Source organism: Bufo bufo, chromosome 1 (assembly GCF_905171765.1).
Source record: "Bufo bufo chromosome 1, aBufBuf1.1, whole genome shotgun sequence".
In the NCBI taxonomy this organism is placed as follows: Eukaryota; Metazoa; Chordata; class Amphibia; order Anura; family Bufonidae; genus Bufo; species Bufo bufo.
The window spans coordinates 811,076,329-811,101,908 of NC_053389.1; the positions used below are offsets into that span (position 1 = coordinate 811,076,329).

Consider the following 25,580-nt stretch of genomic DNA (forward strand, 5'->3'; position numbering starts at 1 on the left):
CTTGTACATAGGAGCAGTATTATAGTAGTTATATTCTTGTACATAGGAGCAGTATTATAGTAGTTATATTCTTGTACATAGGAGCAGTATTATAGTAGTTATATTCTTGTACATAGGGGTAGTATTATAGTAGTTATATTCACTAAACACTATTTCTTCTTTCTACAGTTTTCTTAATTCTTCTATTTCTTAGTATTGTTCTATATGCAAAAGTTGAAGCCTCCCCGTCGGGGAATCGAACCCCGGTCTCCCGCGTGACAGGCGGGGATACTTACCACTATACTAACGAGGAACTGCTCTAGCAGCTTATCACATGGTAATCTTCTTAAAGGGAACCTGTCACCTGGATTTTGTGTATAGAGCTGAGGACATGGGTTGCTAGATGGCCGCTAGCACATCCGCAATACCCAGTCCCTATAGCTCTGTGTGCTTTTATTGTGGAAATAAACCGATTTGATACATAGGAAAATTAACCTGAGATGAGTCCTGTCCCCGACTCATCTCACGTACAGGACTCATCTCAGGTTAATTTGCACATGTATCAAATTGTTTTTTTTCCACAATAAAAGCACACAGAGCTATGGGGACTGGGTATTGCGGATGTGCTAGCGGCCATCTAGCAACCTATGTCCTCAGCTCTATACACAAAATCCAGATTCCCTTTAAAGGGAAATATTCCAATAGTGGCTACTCATCATGGAGATATAAGTCTGGGACCTTGGTCCTGGTTCTCTACCTCAGGCACACAGTAGTAACCTCTGAGTGACCTGCAAATACACTGGAGTCATAGGAACTTCTGATCTTGCCAAATCATTGACTGATATGTCCCATAATTTTATCTCCTGTCTTGCAGATATGAGCCTGTCCTGTGTCCCGTCTCCTCTAGTATATTCCTTTACATAGGAGGCAGTATTATAGTAGTTATGTTCTTGTACACAGGAGCAGTATTATATTAGTTATATTCTTGTACATAGGAGGCAGTATTATAGTAGGTATATTCTTGTACAGAGGAGGCAGTATTATAGTAGGTATATTCTTGTACAGAGGAGCAGTATTATAGTAGTTATATTCTTGTACATAGGAGCAGTATTATAGTAGTTATATTCTTGTACATAGGAGGCAGTATTATAGTAGTTATACTCTTGTACATAGGAGCAGTATTATAGTAGTTATATTCTTGTACATAGGAGGCAGTATTATAGTAGTTATATTCTTGTACATAGGAGCAGTATTATAGTAGTTATATTCTTGTACATAGGAGCAGTATTATAGGAAAAATTCTTACCTGGGATTTTACTTTCCTTGAGTCCGTAGGCAGCACAGAATGGGTTAACTTTGTTCTCATCCGATCCTAGGACCGCCCACCTAGATAAAAGGTACAGATTAAAACAATTAAATCATTAGTAGTGACCTATAAAGGCTGCTTCCTCCAGAACCTCCTTGTGTTAATACAAATAGACTCAGACCAAGAATTATGCCAAAAAACAATATAAGAAATTTATTAGGGAGGGTATACTTGTGCTGCCTACGGACTCAAGGAAAGTAAAATCCCAGGTAAGAATTTTTCCTTTCCCATTTCGTCCTACGGCAGCACAGAATGGGATTTTCATAGATCACAAGGGGGGGTATCTTCACTCAGAGCTGCAGTCAGAACCCCGGTACCAAAGGCTGGGCTCCTAGCGTTAACATCCAAACGATAATGCTTGACGAAGGTCAGGGATGAAGACCAGGATGCTGCATTGCAGATTTCTTCAATCGAGACCTGTGCGACCTCTGCCCAAGAAGTAGCCATGGCCCTGGTGGAATGTGCTCTCACTGGAAATGGAGGTGGTATCTCTTCCAGAGAATAGGCTTCCATTATTGTGGCTTTGATCCATCTTGCCAAAGTATCTTCAGAAGGAGAAGAACCCTTTCTTGGCCCAGAGAAGAGGACAAAAAGGTTTTCTACTGCTCTGAATTCTCTTGTTCTTTGCAAATAGATAAGTAGAGCTCTTTTAACATCCAATGTATGTAAGAGTTTCTGGTTCTCGTCCAGAGGCTCAGGAAAAAATACTGGGAGGAACGACTCTCTATTTTTGTTTGCTGTTGAAGGGATTTTAGGCAAAAAGGCTGGCATAGTACGAAGTAGAACCCCATCTGGCAGGAAACGTAAGTATGGGAATTTTGAAGACAATGCCTGAAGTTCCCCCAGTCTTTTGGCAGACGTAATTGCTGTGAGGAATAGAGTCTTGCAGGAGAGCCATTTGTAGTCCACTTCTTGTAATGGCTCAAATGGGGGAGCTGCAAGCCTTTTTAGTACCAGAGAAAGATCCCAGATGGGTACTGGGTCTCTATGAACAGGTTTGAGCCTCTTGATTGCCTTGAAAAACCGGAATATCAAAGGATGATGAAGGAATTCATTCTCTGTTACAGAGTTTATTGCCGTCATGTGGGATCTTAGCGTATTTGGCTTGAGCCCTTTCTGGAACCCATCTTGAAGGAACTGCAGGATGGAAGAAATATTGATGGTTTCATGGCTGGTCTGTGACATCCAGGATAGAAATTTTCGCCAGACTTTAGCATATTTTCTGTTGGTAGAGTCTTTCCTAGATGCCAGCAGGGTGTTGATTACCGATTGTGACAAGCCCCTTCTCTCTAGTCTACTTCTCTCAGCCTCCAGGCCGTAAGGTGTAGACGTTGTAGATTCTGATGATACAGGTTGTTCTGCAACAGGAGATCTGGCCGCAGGGGGAGTTTCCAGAAGTTCCCCCTGGACAAGTGAAATAGAAGGGGAAACCACGACCTTCTCGGCCAAAATGGCGTGATCATAATGGCCTGAGGCTTCTCCTCTGCTATTTTCCGAAGAACTCTCGGGATGAGAGGTACCGGGGGAAATATATAGATGAATAGGCGTTCCCAGCTCATGGAGAAGGCGTCCACCACTGTTGGACTGTCGAAGCTGTTCAGCGAACAAAACCTGCTCAATTTTCTGTTCTCTGCTGTCGCCATCAGATCCCATGCAGGAGAGCCCCACTTCTCTGTAATTTGGTGAAAAACGGACTGATTGAGCTCCCATTCGGCTTGGTTCACCGTCTTCCTGCTCAGATGATCCGCTTGCGTATTGCAGCAGCCCCTGATATGCGCTGCTTTTAGTTCCAGCAGGTGTGACTCCGCCCAGCTGAAAATAGTTTTGCACAGCTCCAGAAGAAGTCCGCTCCTCGTACCTCCCTGTTTGTTCAGGTAGAATACGGTAGTCAAGTTGTCCGAACGGATCAGAACGGATCTCCCTACTATATCGAACTTGAAGTGGCGCAGAGCCAACAGAACCGCCTTCAGCTCCTTGTAGTTCGAGGATTTCATCCTGTCCTCGTGCGTCCAGAGGCCTTGCACCCACTTGTTCAGAAGAAGGGCTCCCCATCCTTGGCCGGAGGCATCCGTAGTTATGATCACCGGAGACAGGAACTGGAAGCTCTTCCTTTTGAATAAATTTTCTGTGCGTAACCACCATCTGAGGGACCGAATTGTCGCTGGATCAGCCTTATTCTCGCGTCCAAACTGAGTCTGGAGAGTCGCCAAGCTCGCAGCATGTTCATCTGAAGATCCCTGCTGTGGATATTTGCCCAAGGGACAGCTTCTGAAACTGACGTCATATGACCCAGAGTTTTCATAACCCTTCGTACTGAAGGGGAGTGGAGGGACATCAGAGTTTTCATCTCCTTCTTCAGTGCTTCCACCTTTGGCATAGGAAGATAGAGCTTCATGGTGACAGTATTTACTAGAAACCCCAGGAAGATCTTGGATGTTGCTGGGACCGTGTCTGATTTTTCCCAATTTATTAGGAAACCCACAGATTGTAAGAGGTCCACCGTCTGTTCCAGATGTTGATGCAGGAGTTTCTCCGTACCGGCTACCAGCAACCAGTCGTCTAGGTATGGGAAGATTTGGATCCCCCTCAGGCGAAGTTCTACTGCAATAAGTACTGCTATCTTTGTGAACATCCTCGGGGCTGAACATAACCCGAAGGGAAGAGCTCTGAACTGGTAATGCAAAATTTTTCCGCCTCTTTTGATGGCAACTCTCAGGAATCTTCTTGACTGTGGATTTATAGGAATATGCAGATAGGCGTCTTTGAGATCTAAAGAAGCCATGAACAGGTTCTTCCTGAGGACAGCAGCGATGGATCTCATTGTTTCCATTTTGAAATGGATCTTCTTTAGATGACGGTTTAAGTAGCGCAGGTCTATGATCAGCCGACTCTTCCCATTCCCTTTGGGTACGCAGAAAATTCTGGAGTAGATTCCAGAGTTCTTTGAATCGTTTGGAACTGGTTCCAAAGCTCCCTTTTCTATGAACTCTCTTAACAAAAGAAAGATCAGTGGATCTCTTGGTTTGTTTACAGTAAACCTGTCTTTTGGTGCGCGATTGAACTCCAGATTGTAGCCATTTCGTATGATGTCCAGAGCCCAGCTGTCTGATGTAATTTGAAGCCAGCTCCGGTGAAAAAGGGATAATCGACCTCCTACCCTTACAATTCTGGCGTCAGAATTCCTTCTTCTGAGGCCTATTCTCTTCCGTTTTCCTCTTAGATTTCTCAGACGAACCCCAAGTTCTACGGTCAGCTCTTCCTCGGCTTGAGCGACCTCTATAGCCTGATCTTCTGGGATCCTGTCTGTAGGAACGAAAACTCCTGGGTTTATCCTTCCGCTTGGTTTGAGGAAAACTTAATACTTTATCCTCCATATTTGCCTTCAAGAGCTTATCCAGGTGAGACCCGAACAATTCTCCTGGCTCAAAAGGGAGGGAACATAAATTGTTCTTTGAAGATGGATCCCCAGACCAGAGCTTCAACCAGAGCGATCTTCGTATGGAGTTCGTGAGAGCCATGTTCTTCGCCGTAAACCTTATCGTATCTACTGGGAAATCACACAAGGAGGTTCTGGAGGAAGCAGCCTTTATAGGTCACTACTAATGATTTAATTGTTTTAATCTGTACCTTTTATCTAGGTGGGCGGTCCTAGGATCGGATGAGAACAAAGTTAACCCATTCTGTGCTGCCGTAGGACGAAATGGGAAAGTAGTTATATTCTTGTACATAGGAGGCAGTATTATAGTAGTTATATTCTTGTACATAGGAGGCAGTATTATAGTAGTTATATTCTTGTACATAGGAGCAGTATTATAGTAGTTATATTCTTGTACATAGGAGCAGTATTATAGTAGTTATATTCTTGTACATAGGAGCAGTATTATAGTAGTTATATTCTTAAACATAGGAGCAGTATTATAGTAGTTATATTCACTAAACACTATTTCTTCTTTCTACAGCTTTCTTAATTCTTCTATTTCTTAGTATTGTTCTATATGCAAAAGTTGAAGCCTCCCCGTCGGGGAATCGAACCCCGGTCTCCTGCGTGACAGGCGGGGATACTTACCACTATACTAACAAGGAACTGCTATAGCAGCTTATCACATGGTAATCTTCTTAAAGGAACCTGTCACCTGGATTTTGTGTATAGAGCTGAGGACATGGATTGCTAGATGGCCGCTAGCACATCCGCAATACCCAGTCCCTATAGCTCTGTGTGCTTTTATTGTGGAAATAAACCGATTTGATACATAGGCAAATTAACCTGAGATGAGTCCTGTCCCCGACTCATCTCACGTACAGGACTCATCTCAGGTTAATTTGCACATGTATCAAATTGTTTTTTTTCCACAATAAAAGCACACAGAGCTATGGGGACTGGGTATTGCGGATGTGCTAGCGGCCATCTAGCAACCTATGTCCTCAGCTCTATACACAAAATCCAGATTCCCTTTAAAGGGAAATATTCCAATAGTGGCTACTCATCATGGAGATATAAGTCTGGGACCTTGGTCCTGGTTCTCTACCTCAGGCACACAGTAGTAACCTCTGAGTGACCTGCAAATACACTGGAGTCATAGGAACTTCTGATCTTGCCAAATCATTGACTGATATGTCCCATAACTTTATCTCCTGTCTTGCAGATATGAGCCTGTCCTGTGTCCCATCTCCTATAGTATATTCTTATATGTAGGAGCAGTATTATAGTAGTTATGTTCTTGTACACAGGAGCAGTATTATATTAGTTATATTCTTGTACATAGGAGGCAGTATTATAGTAGGTATATTCTTGTACAGAGGAGGCAGTATTATAGTAGTTATATTCTTGTACAGAGGAGCAGTATTATAGTAGTTATATTCTTGTACATAGGAGGCAGTATTATAGTAGTTATATTCTTGTACATAGGAGCAGTAATATAGTAGTTATATTCTTGTACATAGGAGGCAGTATTATAGTAGTTATATTCTTGTACATAGGAGCAGTATTATAGTAGTTATATTCTTGTACATAGGAGCAGTATTATAGTAGTTATATTCTTGTACATAGGAGCAGTATTATAGTAGTTATATTCTTGTACATAGGAGCAGTATTATAGTAGGTATATTCTTGTACAGAGGAGCAGTATTATAGTAGTTATATTCTTGTACATAGGAGCAGTATTATAGTAGTTATATTCCTGTACATAGGAGGCAGTATTATAGTAGTTATATTCTTGTACATAGGAGCAGTATTATAGTAGTTATATTCTTGTACATAGGAGCAGTATTATAGTAGGTATATTCTTGTACATAGGAGCAGTATTATAGTAGTTATATTCTTGTACATAGGAGCAGTATTATAGTAGTTATATTCCTGTACATAGGAGGCAGTATTATAGGAAAGGGGAAAGGGGAAAACAAGGAAGAAAGGGAGAAAGGGAATACTGCTCTAGCACGTAAAGTTTCTATGTGCCTTCCATGGGGACCACAGTTTTAAGAAGTGAGAGCGTGAGTTATTTTCCCAATGCGCAAGCTCCTCAAATCGGTAGATCTGATCCACCTTATCAGTCCACATATGGAGAGTCGGCGGGGAATCAGTTTTCCACAAAAAGGGAATAAGCAGCTTCGCTGCTGTAAGCAACATCGTCGGGAGATTATCCTTGGCGGGGGTGAGGGTATCATTGGGGCACCATAGTAGGATAAGCTTGGCGTCAAGAGTGATCTTGGTTTTACATATGCTATTAATCAGGGATTCTATCAATTTCCAAAATGGCTGGATCTTATGGCAGAGCCACCAGATATGAGATAAGGATCCAGTTTCTATGCCACATCTCCAGCATGCTTCGGGGATTTCTGGGTTTAGTTTATGTAAGAATTCAGGTGTTTTATACCACCTACTAAGGAGCTTAAAAGAATTCTCCTGAATCCTCACACAGCGGTTGAAACCGTGCGAGTGAGCTAGAACAATGGCTTTCTCCGGTTCCTTTAGGGTCAGAGAAAGCTCCCGTTCCCAGGAGCTCACATACCGGAGCTCCGGTGGAAAGGAGGAAAGCATTTCCTTATACATCTGGGATAATGGCCTAAGGGGAGGCTTAGTAGCCAGAACTTTCTTCTCGAGCCAGGAAGGAGAACCGCTGCCAGCAAAGGACTCAGTACACAAGGTAGTGTCTCTTTTAAAATCTGCTAGGTGGAAAAAGGGTGCTGTTTTGACCTCAGGGCGGTCCATTATTAAATTCCAATGTAAACTACCGTCTGGAAGAAGGACATCTCGCAGAGACAGGTCAGCGAGCCTAGACCAAATCCCAGAGAGGTTTGACACAGACGGATGAATATGGGTTTGCAGTAATTTGAGTGGCATGCATGGATTAGGAAAATTGAATAGATGGGATTTGACCATTTTGGACAATTCTACCAACATTCCCTTCCAGACCGGTGAGGAAGAACAGTGATTGGCTGAAAAGGGCCTAACACCCCACAGAGTAAGCTGCTCCTGGTTGGTGAGCAAAACCGACTCAAGGCGCGAGCAAAGTGAGCTAGATGATCGGGATAAGACCTTTACACATCTACACATCTGAACAGCAGTGTAATATAACTTTACATCTGGCATCCCAAAGCCTCCGAACCTCTTATCCCTTGTGAGGGTAGAATAAGCAATACGCAGTGATTTGCCACTCCATAGGCAGCGTGTGAACACTCGGCGGACTTCTGTGAAATATGAGTTTGGGAGCCAAATAGGGAGGGATTGCAGCAAATATAAAAATTTGGGAAGGATAAACGTCTTAAGATAGTTCTTTCTTCCAACCCAGGAAACAAATGGGAGTTTCAGGTCTTGTAGATGGTTGCGCACATTTTGCAGAAGCGGCATATAATTGAGGGAGGCCAGGTCTTGGACATTAGCTGAAACGCGCGTCCCCAAGAACGTAATGTCTCTGGAAGCCCAGGTGAACGGGGTGCTACGTTTAAGATTGTTAATCAAAGTTTGCGGGCAGGAAATGTTGAGTGCCATGGATTTCCCATAGTTTATTTTAAAATTGGATATAAATCCAAATTCCTCAAATATATTCAACAACTTGGGCAAGGCCTCTGTAGGATTGGAGGTCATGACTAAAAGGTCATCCGCGAATGCTGCAGTAACATGAGTGCAGGAGCCGACCAGAAGGCCTTTAATGACCGGATCTGCTCTAATCTTACACAAAAGGGTCTCCATCACTAAAATGAATAGTGCAGGAGAGAGGGGACACCCCTGCCTCGTCCCATTGGTGATGTGAAATGGTGGGGACAATGCTCCGTTGACTTTGACCATGGCAGAGGGGGCCGCATATAAGGTATTGATAGCAGAAACAAACTGATCCGGGAAGCCAAACCTCGCCAGGGTCTGCGACATAAAGTGCCAGCTGACCCTGTCGAAGGCCTTCTCTGCATCTGTACTTACCAAGACCAAAGGTTTAGACGATCCTCTGGCCCAGTTCACAAGATGGAGAAGCCGCACCGTGTTATCAGACCCCTGTCTGCCATGGACAAAACCCACTTGCTCTTCATGAACAATGTCAGGAAGAACGTCTTGAAGCCTAGAAGCCAGAATCTTCGCCCACCACTTCACATCATTATTAAGCAGAGATATCGGCCTATAGTTACTGCAGCAAGTCGGATCCTTATTTTCCTTATGGAGAACAGTAATGTGCGCCAATAAGGAGTGAGGCGCAAGAGAGCCTCCAGTCAAGAGGTAATTGCACAAGTTCTTGAAACGGGGGATTAAAACATCTTGAAATGATTTATAATACACGATGGAGAAGCCATCTGGGCCGGGGCTTTTACCTGAAGGAATAGACATGAGAACCTTACAGATCTCTGAATCAGAGATGGGCCTAGTTAGTTGGGAAGCTTTAGATGAGGATATGGAAGGGAGGTTAAGGGTTTGCAAAAATTTATCTGTGGCCTCTGAGAGGTCACTAGGGGTAGTCCCAGTTGGAGGGGGTAAATTATACAATGCTTCATAGAAGGCACAAAATGCTTTGGCTACATCTGGGGTGGACTTATGTATCATTCCCTTGGAATCTTTAATAGAGGAAACAAAGGAGTCAGAAAATTGCTTCTTGGCAATAGCCGACATCAGTCCGTTTCCTCTATTCCCATGGGCATAGGCCTTAAATCTTGATCGTAACACTAACTTTGCAGAAGTGACATTTAATAAGTTTTTTAAACGCGTTCTGGCTTCAGTTAATTCTGCTAAGGTGCGTATAGCCTGAGATTCCTTGTGAGAGGATTCCAGACGAGCAATGGAAGCCAACTAAAGCCTTCGTCCTTTGTTTTTTTACATAAGCCCCCAAGGCAATGAGTTCCCCCCTAAGAACTACTTTATGGGATTCCCATAATATGGCGGGAGAGGGAGGGGAGTCTGGGGTGTCATTAAGCTCGAAGAATTCAGAAATCAAGGCCTTAATTTTGCTAGCATGTGTGGGGTCCAAGACCAAAGTATCGTTGAGGCGTCACACACGCTCTTTCTTTTGTGGGCCTGACAGGGAGAAGGTAATAATAACAGGGGCATGATCGGATAATGTGATATTGCCTATCCGGGCTCCAGAGACATTACGTATATGTGAGTCAGACAGGAACAGATAATCCAATCTATGGAAGGACATCTTGGCGTGTGAGTAAAATGTATACTCTCGGCCATTGGGGTTTATGGTCCGCCATACGTCCAAGACCTTAAGTTTTCTCAGTGAAATTTTAAGCCTTTTTAACAGCTTGTAAGACACAGAAGGTCTGCCTACCGAGGTGTCCACCGCCGGTTCTATGGCAACGTTAAAGTCGCCCCCCAGAATTAATAACCCCTCTGAGAAGGAGGATAATGCAGCCAGGGTCTGAACGAGCCATGGTACTTGGCCTTTATTAGGGGCATATAAATTGGCAAACGTCACAGGGTAGTCACCTAGTACACCCTTTACAAAAATGAACCTGCCCTCGGGGTCAGCAGAAGTTGCCGTATGTTTGAAGGGGAGGCATTTGTGCACAGCTATACTGACACCCCTACTGGCAGAATCATGTGTACTATGGAACCATTGGACAAATTTCCTAGGGGGAAAACTGGGAATCTTGCCTGTTCTAAAATGGGTCTCTTGTAGAAAAGCCACTGAGACCTTGTCCTTCAGAAGGAGAGAAAGTGTTTGAGACCTTTTGCATGGCTCGTTCAGCCCATGCGCATTAAGTGAGGCTACTACTATAGAAGACATTTTTGCATACAGACAAATAAATAAAAGCATATATACTCATAATTATGTGGAAAAGCACAAAGATAATATGAGCAGAGGAGAGGGAAGGGGGGGAGGGGAACAAAAGACAAGAAATAAGGAAGATAACATTGAACATATTAAACTGATAAGTGACCAGCTCGGGCGAGATACCCATCCAAGGTGGAATGAGCGCTTTACTTATCACCAGCCAAGACAGGGTTGGACTGGCGAGGGGGCAAGTAAAGCACTTTATGGTCTTAAGACAAAAAGACCCAAAAAATACATCCAACACCGGAAACTATCCGGTCATCCCCTGCAACCAAAAAGAGCGCCTCCCTGGAGGTAGCGTCCCGCAACATCAGGAGAGCGTCCCAGTTTAAAAGGATATAGCCATCGGAACGGGGTCGACGTCTTCCTAAGGATATCCAGGAGAGGCTTGAATAAGCGCCGCTTAGCCAAGGTGGATGGCGCAAGATCCTGGAACATCTGGATCGGCGTATTTTCATACTCCAGTACCTCCATCTCTCGTTGCCTTTTCAGGAGGGCCGCGGTGTCCACGTAGCTCAATAGGCCGCAAATCACGTCACGTGGTGGCTCTTGTGGTTTAGGCCTAGGGCGCAGCGCCCTGTGTATGCGCTCCACTAATTCTTCTTTCTACAGTTTTCTTAATTCTTCTATTTCTTAGTATTGTTCTATATGCAAAAGTTGAAGCCTCCCCGTCGGGGAATCGAACCCCGGTCTCCCGCGTGACAGGCGGGGATACTTACCACTATACTAACGAGGAACTGCTATAGCAGCTTATCACATGGTAATCTTCTTAAAGGGAACCTGTCACCTGGATTTTGTGTATAGAGCTGAGGACATGGGTTGCTAGATGGAAGGCAATCGTAAGTGTAATCATTGTATGCCATACAGGGGACATATGTCGAAATATGCTTAAATAATCTAATGGAATTTATTGAACTCTGTCTGGACATCCATTCGAATAAATACTGAGCACTTTATCGACAAATATTTATCGACTTTTCATTATTATTATTTGTTATATATTATTGTTTTAGTATTTTATTGTTGAATCTGCATTAGGTGTAATAAATATTGTCACCATTATTTATCTTGTCTGTATCTCTGTGTGGTCCAAGTGTGAGTGCTCAGCCTCTCTACAATCTCTATATTCCTTTTTTGACTGGGTGAGTCATAAGGCTTGGTAGCACCAATCCATAGCCATAAACGGAGTGAGCCACCATATCTTTTATTTATAGTAGATATATTCCTATACATAGGAGGCAGTATTATAGTAGTTATATTCTTGTACATAGGAGCAGTATTATAGTAGTTATATTCTTGTACATAGGAGCAGTATTATAGTAGTTATATTCCTGTACATAGGGGCAGTATTATAGTAGTTATATTCTTTGACAATGTTCTTTTTATTGAAAAGAAGCAGATAATTATTACACAAGCGACTTCCATCATAGTGTCCAGACAAAAATAGATGGGCATTTCAGGCCAGGGTGGATAGGCACATCCCCCAAACATGTCTAAGCAGTATGAATAGTGCAGTTAAACATACAAGAGGCATGATTTGAAGCAGAGATAATGTAGTATAACATCTATACTTTAGGCACTTGTGGGTCATTGTGAGGACACATCTTGAATATACAGGAATGTGTACATGTAACAGTCACTTGGTTTACAGGGACATTTTATGCAATTAGTGAACAGCAAGGCAACGGCCTTACGAGAACATACAAAACATAACATAACTTATGTCTCTAAGCACATTTTGAGAAAGTATAGAATAATTTGGTGATGGAGGTAAAGGGAAATAGTACAAGTTAGAAGGGTCAAAGGACCTTTAATAACCAGCTGTTGTATGTGACATGCGATATCTTAGCCATGGGTTCCACATTTTAGCATGCTTCTCGTGCGTTCTAGTCTCCCAACTGGCTAGTTCCTCGAGGCGCTGTATATGATCAACCTTATTTAACCATTGGGAAAAGGTGGGGGGTTCTGCACTCAGCCACCTCTGAGGAATTATCAGCCTAGCCGCTTGGATCAGTTGCGTGGCTAAACTATTCCTAGAAGGGGAAAGAGCTTTGGTGGGTAGCCATAGAAGGACTAACTCAGGGGACAGGGGTATCATCTTTTGTGTAATTGAGCTAATGGCTTTGGATACCATTTCCCAAAAAGGGTGTATCAAAGGGCAGGACCAAAAGATATGTGACAGCGTTCCCACCCCGTCTTTACATCTCCAGCACTGGTCACTGGAACTAAGACCCCTAAGAAACATCTGTTTCGGTGTCATGTACCATTGGGTGAGTACTTTAAAAGAGTGCTCTTGTATCTTGACGCACCTTGAGAAGCCGTGCGAATGTGCAAAAAGTCTGAGAACCTCCGTCTCCGTGAAAGACCTATCTAATTCTGACTCCCAGGTTTTCAGAAATAGAGGAGTGTCATTAGCTCGGGGTACATTAAGACCCAGGTAGAATAGGGAGATCAATCTACTGTGTGGCGAGCTGGAGGACAGAATTTTCTCGAACCATGTTTGATCCTGTTTATGGATCTGTTTATCTGTTAGAATTTTACTAACTGCCTTAAAGTCAGCCAGGCCCAGGAAATTGCAGGACTGCATGGCTAAGTGACAGGGATGATCAGCTGATAAACTACCTAGAGCAGCATCTAAATACTCTTTGGTGGTGAATTCTCTAAGGGAACTCCACGCTGGGGAGGTGTTTGCTAATGTAGGTCTTACTGCAAAGGGGGCTAAATCCGCTGGCGTACTTAATGAGGGGGCACCTAACAGGCCGTGATCTTTGTTAAGTTGTTTAATTATCATACTAGTGCCTTTAAGTAGTGTATGGTTGTGTAGAGATGTGGTAGTCAGGCCCCACAATGCTGCTCTTTGTGATTGCGAGAGTTGAAGTGTTTCTAGGGCATTACCCAACGTTGAGCAGCTAGGAACATGTAGCTGCATCCAACGTCTAAGGTGGATTGCCCTATAGTATACCTGTACATCTGGCAGCGCAAACCCACCCTGAGTCTTCCTCAGAATCAGTCTACTGTGAGCTATCCTGGCTCCCCTCCCCCCCCACAGGTATGTAGAGAATAATCTCCGGATCTGTGTGAAAAAGGAGGAGGGAAGGAAGACAGGCAGCATCTGCATGACATATAATATCTTAGGTAACACAAAAGCCTTCAGCAGATTCTTTCTCCCCATCCAGGAGGTATAAGGGATGCGGAGAGATCCTAATAATCTTTGTATTTCAGACAAAAGGGGGGTATAGTTCAGCTGGAAAATGTTCTCCAGTTTGGACGGGATGTTAATACCCAGATAAGTGATGTGGGAAGTCTGCCACATAAAGGGAGTTGTAGCTTTGAGGGAGGACACACTCTTTGGTGGGGCTGTGATATTCATTACCTCTGATTTGGTGTAATTAACCTTGTAATTAGAAACTGAGCCAAATAGCTCGAATAGGGAGAGGAGATGCGGGAAGGCCTCGACCGGGTTGGACACCATCACCAAGAGGTCGTCTGCATAGGCGACGTTAATATATTCAATTGTGTCTTTCTTGGCCCTGACCCCTCTTATGCCAGGATGGTCTCTGATGGCTTGGAGAAGTGTCTCCATCACTAAAATGTATAGCGCAGGAGATAATGGACAACCTTGCCGGGTGCCATTATAGATGGGAAAGGGGGGTGAGAGGGTGCCATTTACTCTAATTTTAGCACTCGGGTTGGTGTAGAGAGTCATGATGGCATTCTGAAATTGCTCAGGGATACCGAACCTCTGCAGTGTCCTCTCCATGAAGCTCCATTTTACCCGGTCGAAGGCCTTCTCCGCATCCACACTCAAAAAGGTCAGGGGGGTACCATGCTTCTTTGCCCACTGGATTGCCGTGACGACTCTGCAGGAGTTATGGTTCCCCTCTCTTCCTGGTACGAAGCCAGCTTGGTCGGGGTGTATCAATTTGGGAAGAAAGGAACTAAGGCGAGTAGCCAAAATTTTGGCCCAAACCTTTACGTCGACATTCAAAAGAGATATGGGCCTATAACTCCCGCAGAGCGTGTGGTCTTTCCCAGGTTTAGGCAGAATGGTCACAGTTGCTTCTAAAGATTGAGCAGGAAGATGCCCACCTGTAAGGAGAGAGTTGCACCAGTTCATGAGATGCGGAGATAAAATATCAGCAAATTTCTTGTAGTAACCTACCGGAAGTCCATCCGGTCCTGGACATTTCCCCAAGGGCATTGATCTCAATACTTTCCTTATTTCTTCTTCAGTTACTGGGGCAATTAGTGAGGACCCCTCTTCACTACTAAGTTGGGGTAAATTTAGATGGGACAGAAAATCGTCCATCACAGACTTTACTCCTGGGTCTGGGCTAATAGAGCTTTTATCTAACCCGTATAGATTTTGATAGAAATTTTTAAATTCCTTTGCTATATCTACAGTTCTATGCAGTAATGTACCATCCGAGGATTTTATACTGGGGATGAACATAGAGTCCTTCCGTTGTTTTATAAGCGATGACATCAGCTTCGAACCTCTGTCCCCATGAGAAAAAAACCGAAACTGCGCGTATTGATACGCTTTGGCGTGGCATATGTTTAGATGGTCCTTCAGCTTCGTTCTCAGGAGGAGGAGTTCTTGCTGTATTTTCAGAGCCTTAGACCTCTTATGAGTGGCTTCAAGATCTGCAATCTGTTTGAGTAAGGAATGGAGTGTTTGCTGTCTCTCCCTTTTAATTTTACTCCCCAGAGCTATGAGTTCTCCTCTCATAACAGATTTATGCGCCTCCCACACTATAGTCTGAGAAACATCAGGTGTTAAATTTTCTTGAAAGTACCATGTCAATTTTTTTGATAGAGCCTCTACTGCCTCTCTTCTATCTAGTAAGGTTTCGTTAAGTCTCCATTGCCTACATTGGGGGGGTAAACTGGCAATATGTATAACCATTGACACAGGTGCATGATCAGATATTGTAATGGGGTCAATCGTTGACTGCTCCACCAAATCTACGCATGAGTTTGAGATCAAAAGGTAATCTAGTCTTTTATATACCTTGTGTGAGGCAGAAAAGAAAGTATAATCCCTGTCTGCGGGATGCGTCAAGCGCCAAGCATCCGTTAAGTTAGCATCAGCAATGTAGGAATTAATACAACCCAAGGTCTTCTGTGTTTGCTGGGTGGATCCGTCCGAGGTGTCAATACTGGGATTTAGGGCCACATTAAGATCTCCACCTACAATACAGATCCCTTCAGCAAAGGCCTTGAGCACCTGCATTACCTTAGAAATCCATGCTTTCTGACCCCTGTTGGGACTATAAAGACTCGCCAAGGTTACAGGTTGGGTGCCTATAACCCCTTTCACAAGGATGAATCTACCTTCAGCGTCTGTCTGAGTGGCTGACATCTTAAAGGGAACACGCTTCGCTATGGCAATGCCAACCCCTCTTTTGGCCTTTTCGAATGAACTAATGAACCAGCTATTAAAGTAACCCTTCTGAAGTACAGGAACATTCGTAGATCTAAAGTGCAGCTCTTGAAAAAAGCATATATCCGTGCGGTATTTCCGCAACAAACGTATGGCCTGTGATCTTTTTTGTGGAGTATTGAAACCCCTTACGTTAAAGGATGTACATTTAATCTGTGACATCTTTTATGAATTTAAAGACCCTCCAACACCTGCCCAATAAACGTGCAATAGAGACAACTGAACCCAGCCAATATTCCATACATAACTTTGGAACATGGCCACATAACAGAACTTAGGGGGGATACATCTGACAACTCCTAACAAGGAGCATACAGTCAGTATGCCGTCCACCCAGTTAAAGCGCTGACACCAGGGCTGCGCTAGTGAACCCCTGATGTAGAACATTTTGGGGGGGATCTAAGGTTGAATCTAGATCCTACACAACCAGCCAATCCTGCACCTGGTGCAGTGTGACAAAGAAATAACTAGCATAGCCCGTTATATGTGACTCTCCTACATTCCAGCTACATGACATGGGGCATATTAGAACATGGGACATAACAGAGGCAGATACAACAAGCTAGTCTTGTAAGAGGTAGACAGGTACCATAAAATGCAAAACATATACATGTATAATACATATAGAATACTTGCAATACTGCGGATAGAATAGAGGGATCGTCCATGACACACATAGCCCTCACTGGATCCAATTAATAAAACACAGGAACAGACCCTTTGGGCGCAGCATTCATGTGTCTCTGAAACCGGAGCCCATCTTCTTCCTCTGACCCGCTTTGGACCACCGCTGTACTTCAGGCAACTCTGGTAGTGGGGTACCCGTCTCCGCTGATGGAAGCCACGATGGGATGTCCATTGGGGTGGTCTGGAGTAACTCCCAGGCCGCAGCTAAATCTTTAGGGACACGAATGGTGCACCTCCTGCCTCCGACCGCAAACGTTAGGCCAAAGGGAAACAACCATTTATATGGTGTCTTGATGTGTCGCAGGTGATCTGTGAGTGGACGGAGAGCCCTCCGTTTGTTTAGCGTTGTTGGCGCCAAATCTTGAAATAACAGGATCATGGCTCCCTCATGTATAAGATCCTTTTTCTCTCTAGCTGCTCTGAGTAAGGCCGCCACGTCTGTGTATCTCAGCAGGCCACAGATAACGTCCCTGGGGTTTTCATTATCTTTAGGTTTTGGCCTGAGCGCTCTGTGAATGCGCTCTATATCAATATCTGCTGCGTTTTCTGTGCCCAGGAGGGTGGTAAAGATGGCGGCCGCTGCTTCAGGTAAGCCCTCATGTGGGATCTGCTCCGGTATGCCGCGTATCCTAATATTCTTCCGCCTGCTGCGGTTTTCTTGGTCCTCAATGAGGGAAAAGGCCGTATCAAGAGACTCCATGTATGCCCCCGTATTCTCTCCCAGAGAGCGGGTATATGACAGTAAGGCCGCCTGGTTCCCCTCTAATGCCTCCACACGGTGACCGATTTGTTGTATGTCGGTTTTGATTTCCTGAAGCTCCTGTAGCACCGGAGCAATGGCCGATGAGAGGGCCTGTTGGAGGAATGTCCGCGATATAGGCGTTATGCCTGTGAGCTGAGACCTGTCCTCTACGCCTCCGATAGCTCCCTCAGTCTCCTGCGGCCAGTCCTCTGCGTCATGTGGCGCCATTTTGGCCGCACCGCTCGTCGCACCAGAGGGCTTCTTATTCAAGTATCTCTCCATGTCAGAGACCCCACGATCCGGCCTCGGTGAGTCCGATTTCTCCTTAGGAAGGTACTTGCCTATTTTCCCCATACTTTGGTGGGCTAAAATGCTATATATACCAGGTTGCAGGTTTGCATAGGCAGGAGCTTCTCCTACATGCGACTGCTCTGGTCAGCAGCCAGACTCCGCCCCCCTAGTAGTTATATTCTTGTACATAGGAGCAGTATTATAGTAGTTATATTCTTGTACATAGGAGCAGTATTATAGTAGTTATATTCTTGTATATAGGAGCAGTATTATAGTAGTTATATTCTTGTACATAGGAGCAGTGTTATAGTAGTTATATTCTTGTACATAGGAGCAGTATTATAGTAGTTATATTCTTGTACATAGGAGGCAGTATTATAGTAGTTATATTCTTGTACATAGGAGCAGTATTATAGTAGTTATATTCTTGTACATAGGAGCAGTATTATAGTAGTTATATTCTTGTACATAGGAGCAGTATTATAGTAGTTATATTCTTGTACATAGGAGGCAGTATTATAGTAGTTATATTCTTGTACATAGGAGGCAGTATTATAGTAGTTATATTCTTGTACATAGGAGCAGTATTATAGTAGTTATATTCTTGTACATAGGAGGCAGTATTATAGTAGTTATATTCTTGTACATAGGAGGCAGTATTATAGTAGTTATATTCTTGTACATAGGAGCAGTATTATAGTAGTTATATTCTTGTACATAGGAGCAGTATTATAGTAGTTATATTCTTGTACATAGGAGGCAGTATTATAGTAGTTATATTCCTGTACATAGGAGCAGTATTATAGTAGTTATATTCTTGTACATAGGAGACAGTATTATAGTAGTTATATTCTTGTACATAGGAGCAGTGTTATAGTAGTTATATTCTTATACATAGGAGCAGTATTATAGTAGTTATATTCTTGTACATAGGAGGCAGTATTATAGTAGTTATATTCTTGTACATAGGAGCAGTATTATAGTAGTTATATTCCTGTACATAGGGGCAGTATTATAGTAGTTATATTCTTGCACATAGGAGCAGTATTATAGTAGTTATATTCTTGTACATAGGAGGCAGTATTATAGTAGTTATATTCCTGTACATTGGAGCAGTATTATAGTAGTTATATTCTTGTACATAGGAGCAGTATTATAGTAGTTATATTCTTGTACATAGGAGCAGTATTATAGTAGTTATATTCTTGTACAGAGGAGCAGTATTATAGTAGTTATATTCCTGTACATAGGAGGCAGTATTATAGTAGTTATATTCTTGTACATAGGAGCAGTATTATAGTAGTTATATTCTTGTACATAGGAGCAGTATTATAGTAGTTATATTCTTGTACATAGGAGGCAGTATTATAGTAGTTATATTCTTGTACATAGGAGGCAGTATTATAGGAGTTATATTCTTGTACATAGGAGGCAGTATTATAGTAGTTATATTCTTGTACATAGGAGCAGTATTATAGTAGTTATATTCTTGAACATAGGAGCAGTATTATAGTAGTTATATTCTTGTACATGGAAGGCAGTATTATAGTAGTTATATTCTTGTATATAGGAGGCAGTATTATAGTAGTTATATTCTTGTACATAGGAGCAGTATTATAGTAGTTATATTCTTGTACATAGGAGCAGTATTATAGTAGTTATATTCTTGTACATAGGAGGCAGTATTATAGTAGTTATATTCTAGTACATAGGACGCAGTATTATAGTAGTTATATTCTTGTACATAGGAGGCAGTATTATAGTAGTTATATTCTTGTACATAGGAGCAGTATTATAGTAGTTATATTCTTGTATACAGGAGCAGTATTATAGTAGTTATATTCTTGTACATAGGACGCAGTATTATAGTAGTTATATTCTTGTACATAGGAGGCAGTATTATAGTAGTTATATTCTTGCACATTTGAGGCAGTATTATAGTAGTTATATTCCTGTACATAGGAGGCAGTATTATAGTAGTTATATTCTTGTACATAGGAGGCAGTATTATAGTAGTTATATTCTTGTACATAGAAGGCAGTATTATAGTAGTTATATTTTTGTACATAGGAGGCAGTATTATAGTAGTTATATTCTTGTACATAGGAGCAGTATTATTGTAGTTATATTCTTGTACATAGGAGGCAGTATTATAGTAGTTATATTCTTGTACATAGGAGCAGTATTATAGTAGTTATATTCTTGTACATAGGAGCAGTATTATAGTAGCTATTATAGTAGCTATATTCTTGTACATAGGAGTAGTATTATAGTACTTATATTCTTGTACATAGGAGGCAGTATTATAGTAGTGATATTCTTGTACATAGGAGCAGTATTATAGTAGTTATAATCTTGTAGATAGGAGCAGTATTATAGTAGTTATATTCTTGTACATAGAAGACAGTATTATAGTAGTTATATTCTTGTACATAGGAGGCAGTATTATAGTAGTTATATTCTTGTACATAGGAGCGGTATTACAGTAGTTATATTCTTATACATAGGAGCAGTATTATAGTAGTTATATTCTTGTACATAGGAGCAGTATTATAGTAGTTATATTCTTGTACATAGGAGGCAGTATTATAGTAGTTATATTCCTGTACATTGGAGCAGTATTATAGTAGTTATATTCTTGTACATAGGAGCAGTATTATAGTAGTTATATTCTTGTACATAGGAGCAGTATTATAGTAGTTATATTCTTGTACAGAGGAGCAGTATTATAGTAGTTATATTCCTGTACATAGGAGGCAGTATTATAGTAGTTATATTCTTGTACATAGGAGCAGTATTATAGTAGTTATATTCTTGTACATAGGAGCAGTATTATAGTAGTTATATTCTTGAACATAGGAGCAGTATTATAGTAGTTATATTCTTGTACATGGAAGGCAGTATTATAGTAGTTATATTCTTGTATATAGGAGGCAGTATTATAGTAGTTATATTCTTGTACATAGGAGCAGTATTATAGTAGTTATATTCTTGTACATAGGAGCAGTATTATAGTAGTTATATTCTTGTACATAGGAGGCAGTATTATAGTAGTTATATTCTTGTACATAGGACGCAGTATTATAGTAGTTATATTCTTGTACATAGGAGGCAGTATTATAGTAGTTATATTCTTGTACATAGGAGCAGTATTATAGTAGTTATATTCTTGTATACAGGAGCAGTATTATAGTAGTTATATTCTTGTACATAGGACGCAGTATTATAGTAGTTATATTCTTGTACATAGGAGGCAGTATTATAGTAGTTATATTCTTGCACATTTGAGGCAGTATTATAGTAGTTATATTCCTGTACATAGGAGGCAGTATTATAGTAGTTATATTCTTGTACATAGGAGGCAGTATTATAGTAGTTATATTCTTGTACATAGAAGGCAGTATTATAGTAGTTATATTTTTGTACATAGGAGGCAGTATTATAGTAGTTATATTCTTGTACATAGGAGCAGTATTATTGTAGTTATATTCTTGTACATAGGAGGCAGTATTATAGTAGTTATATTCTTGTACATAGGAGCAGTATTATAGTAGTTATATTCTTGTACATAGGAGCAGTATTATAGTAGCTATTATAGTAGCTATATTCTTGTACATAGGAGTAGTATTATAGTAGTTATATTCTTGTACATAGGAGGCAGTATTATAGTAGTGATATTCTTGTACATAGGTGCAGTATTATAGTAGTTATAATCTTGTAGATAGGAGCAGTATTATAGTAGTTATATTCTTGTACATAGAAGACAGTATTATAGTAGTTATATTCTTGTACATAGGAGGCAGTATTATAGTAGTTATATTCTTGTACATAGGAGCGGTATTACAGTAGTTATATTCTTATACATAGGAGCAGTATTATAGTAGTTATATTCTTGTACATAGGAGCAGTATTATAGTAGTTATATTCTTGTACATAGGAGGCAGTATTATAGTAGTTATATTCTTGTACATAGGAGGCAGTATTATAGTAGTTATATTCTTGTACATAGGAGCAGTATTATAGTAGTTATATTCTTGTACATAGGAGCAGTATTATAGTAGTTATATTCTTGTACATAGGAGGCAGTATTATAGTAGTTATATTCTTCTACATAGGAGCAGTATTATAGTAGTTATATTCTTGAACATAGGAGCAGTATTATAGTAGTTATATTCTTGTACATAGGAGCAGTATTATAGTAGTTATATTCTTGTACATAGGAGCAGTATTATAGTAGTTATATTCTTGTACATAGGAGCAGTATTATAGTAGTTATATTCTTGTACATAGGAGGCAGTATTATAGTAGTTATATTCTTGTACATAGGAGCAGTATTATGGTAGTTATGTTCTTGTACAGAGGAGCAGTATTATAGTAGTTATATTCTTGTACATAAGAGGCAGTATTATAGTAGTTATATTATTGAACATAGGAGGCAGTATTATAGTAGTTATATTCTTGTACATAGGAGCAGTATTATAGTAGTTATATTCTTGTACATAGGAGGCGGTATTATAGTAGTTATATTCCTGTACATAGGAGCAGTATTATAGTAGTTATATTCTTGTACATAGGGGACAGTATTATAGTAGTTATATTCTTGTACATAGGAGCAGTATTATAGCAGTTATATTCTTGTACATAGGAGCAGTATTATAGCAGTTATATTCTTGTACATAGGAGCAGTATTATAGTAGTTATATTCTTGTACATAGGAGGCAGTATTATAGTAGTTATATTCTTGTACATAGGAGGCAGTATTATAGTACTTATATTCTTGTACATAGGAGGCAGTATTATAGTAGTTATATTCTTGTACATAGGAGGCAGTATTATAGTAGTTATATTCTTGTACATAGGACCAGTATTATAGCAGTTATATTCTTGTACATATGAGGTAGTATTATAATAGTTATATTCTTGTACATAGGAGCAGTATTATAGTAGTTATTTTCTTGTACATAGGAGCAGTATTATAGTAGTTATATTCTTGTACATAGGGGCAGTATTATAGTAGTTATATTCTTGTACATAGGAGGCAGTATTATAGTAGTTCTATTCTTGTACATAGGAGCAGTATTATAGTAGTTATATTCTTGTACATAGGAGGCAGTATTATAGTACTTATATTCTTGTACATAGGAGCAGTATTATAGTAGTTATATTCTTGTACATAGGAGCATTATTATAGTAGTTATATTCTTGTACATAGGAGGCAGTATTATAGTAGTTATATTCTTAACCATATTTCTTTTTATTGAGGTAAGAAAACAAGGCCACACGCCTACACAAGACATCAGTATCATAACATTAAGAGTCACAATAGTTATCCAGCATACAAGTCATGTGTGAACAATACCAGCGATTATTATCTTCTTCAGAAATATACATCAAAAGAAAAGAAAAGAAAGGGGTAAGGGGGGAGACAATAGGGTAGGTTGGGGGAAAAAACCAGAGAAGGGAAGGGTTCCTGCTCTATCATGTGAAATTCCTATGTGATTTCCACGGGGACCATAGCTTTAGAAAACATTGGCGTGAGTTTGTTTCCCAATGCGCCAGTTCCTCAAAGCGGTAGATTTGATCTACCTTGTCCGTCGACATACTGAGATTTGGAGGGGAATCAGTTTTCCACAAAAAGGGAACTAGTAATCTAGCTGCTGTGATCAGCATTGTAGGGAGGTTATTCTTGGCTGGGGTTAGCGTGCTGTTAGGGCACCACAGTAGGACAAGTTTGGCATCCAAGACGACTTTGGTTTTGCAAACGCTATTGATCATTGATTCTATCAGTTTCCAAAACGGCTGAATCTTATGGCATAGCCACCAGATATGTGATAATGAGCTAGTTTCTATGCCACATCTCCAGCACTCCTCGGGTACCTCAGGATTAAGTTTGTGCAAGAATTCAGGAGTTTTGTACCATCTACTTAACAGCTTGAAAGAATTCTCCTGAACTCTCACACAGCGACTGAAGCCATGAGAGTGGGCCAAAACAAAGGCTCTCTTTGGTTCCGTCAGGGTCATAGAAAGCTCTCGTTCCCATGAAGCCACATAACCGAACTCTGGTGGTAAGGAGGAAAGCATTTCCTTATACATCTGAGATAATGGCCTAAGGGGCGGCCTAGGGGCCAGGACTTTCTTCTCAAGCCAAGAAGGGGAGCTGTTGCTAGCAAAGGTTCCAACGCATAACTTGGTATCTCTCTTAAAATCTGCCAAGTGGAAAAAGGGAGCTGTCTTAATTTCGGGCGGTCCATTATTAAGTCCCATTGCAAACTACCATCTGGGAGAAGGACATCCCGCAGGGATAAGCCAGCAAGCCTAGACCAGATCCCAGAGGGGTTTGACACAGAAGGATGAATATAGCTCTGTAACAATTTGAGAGGCATACAGGGATTAGGAAAGCCAAACTGCTGGGATTGGACCATTTTAGACCATTCTACTAGCATTCCCTTCCAAACTGGGGACGAGGCGTAATGATTGGCTGAAAACACCCCATAGAGTAAGCTGATCCTGGTTGGTGAGTAGTACAGATTCAAGCCGTGAGCAAAGTGAGCAAAGGGAGCCAGATTTGCGGGTCAGGGCAGCGACACATCTACATAACTGAACAGCAGTGTAATATGACTTTACATCAGGCATCCCAAAGCCTCAAAACTTCTTATCTCTTGTAAGAACAGAATAGGCAATGCGTGGTGACTTGCCATTCCAGAGAAAGCGCGTGAACACTCGGCGGACCTCTGAAAAGTATGAATTTGGCAACCATATAGGTATGGCTTGCAGCAAGTAAAGAAATTTGGGGAGGATGCAAGTTTTCAGATAGTTTTTCCTCCCTATCCATGAAACAAAAGGGAGTTTCAGATTCTGTAAATTGGTGCGAACCCCTTGCAGAAGTGGAACATAGTTAAGGGATGCTAGGTCCTGAATATTGGCCGAAACATGCGTTCCCAAAAACGTAATGTCTCTGGAGGCCTAGGCAAATGGGGTGGAGCGTTTTAGACTATTAACTACAGATTGGGGGCAAGAAATATTAAGTGCCATGGATTTCCCATAATTTATTTTGAAGTTGGATACAAATCCAAAGTCCTCAAAAGTATTCAACAACTTGGGCAAGGCCTCTGCAGGGTTGGAGGTCATGACTAAAAGGTCATCCGCGAATGCTGCAGTAACATGGGTTTGTGGGCCAATCTGAAGGCCTCTAATAACAGGGTCTGATCTAATTTTACACAAAAGAGTTTCCATAACTAGTACAAATAGTGCCGGGGAGAGGGGGCACCCCTGTCTTTGTCCCGTTGGTGATGCGAAATGGTGGGGATAATGCTCCATTGACCTTGACCATGGCAGAGGGGGCCGAATATAGGGTGTTGACAGCGCTAATAAACTGGTCTGGGAGGCCAAACTTCGACAGGGTCCGCGACATAAAGAGCCAGCTGACCCTGTCGAAGGCTTTTTCCGCATCCGTGCTCACCAGGACTAAAGGCTTAGAGGATCTCTTGGCCCAGTTCACAAGATGCAGAAGCCGCACCGTGTTCTCAGACCCCTGTCTGCCATGGACAAAACCTACTTGTTCCTCATGTACAATGTCAGGGAGAACATCCTGGAGCCTGGTAGCCAGAATTTTCGCCCACCACTTCACATCATTATTAAGTAGAGATATTGGCCTATAGTTACTGCAGCATGTTGGATCCTTGTTTTCCTTATGGAGGACAGTAATGTGCGCCAATAAGGAATGAGGAGCGAGAGAACCCCCTGTCAGAAGGTAGTTGCACAAGTTCCTGAAACGTGGGATTAAAACTTCCTGAAAGGATTTATAATATGCAA

General features: G+C 41.5%; 2 non-coding genes across 2 annotated transcripts; both read right to left on the reverse strand.

The window, feature by feature from the left end:
- Positions 1-220: 220 nt before the first annotated feature.
- TRNAD-GUC lies at positions 221-292 on the reverse strand. The gene has a single exon. It is a non-coding gene; the product is annotated as a tRNA-Asp (tRNA).
- A 10,974-nt stretch (positions 293-11,266) lies between these two features.
- Positions 11,267-11,338, reverse strand: TRNAD-GUC. The gene has a single exon. It is a non-coding gene; the product is annotated as a tRNA-Asp (tRNA).
- Between the last annotated feature and the right edge of the window lie 14,242 nt (positions 11,339-25,580).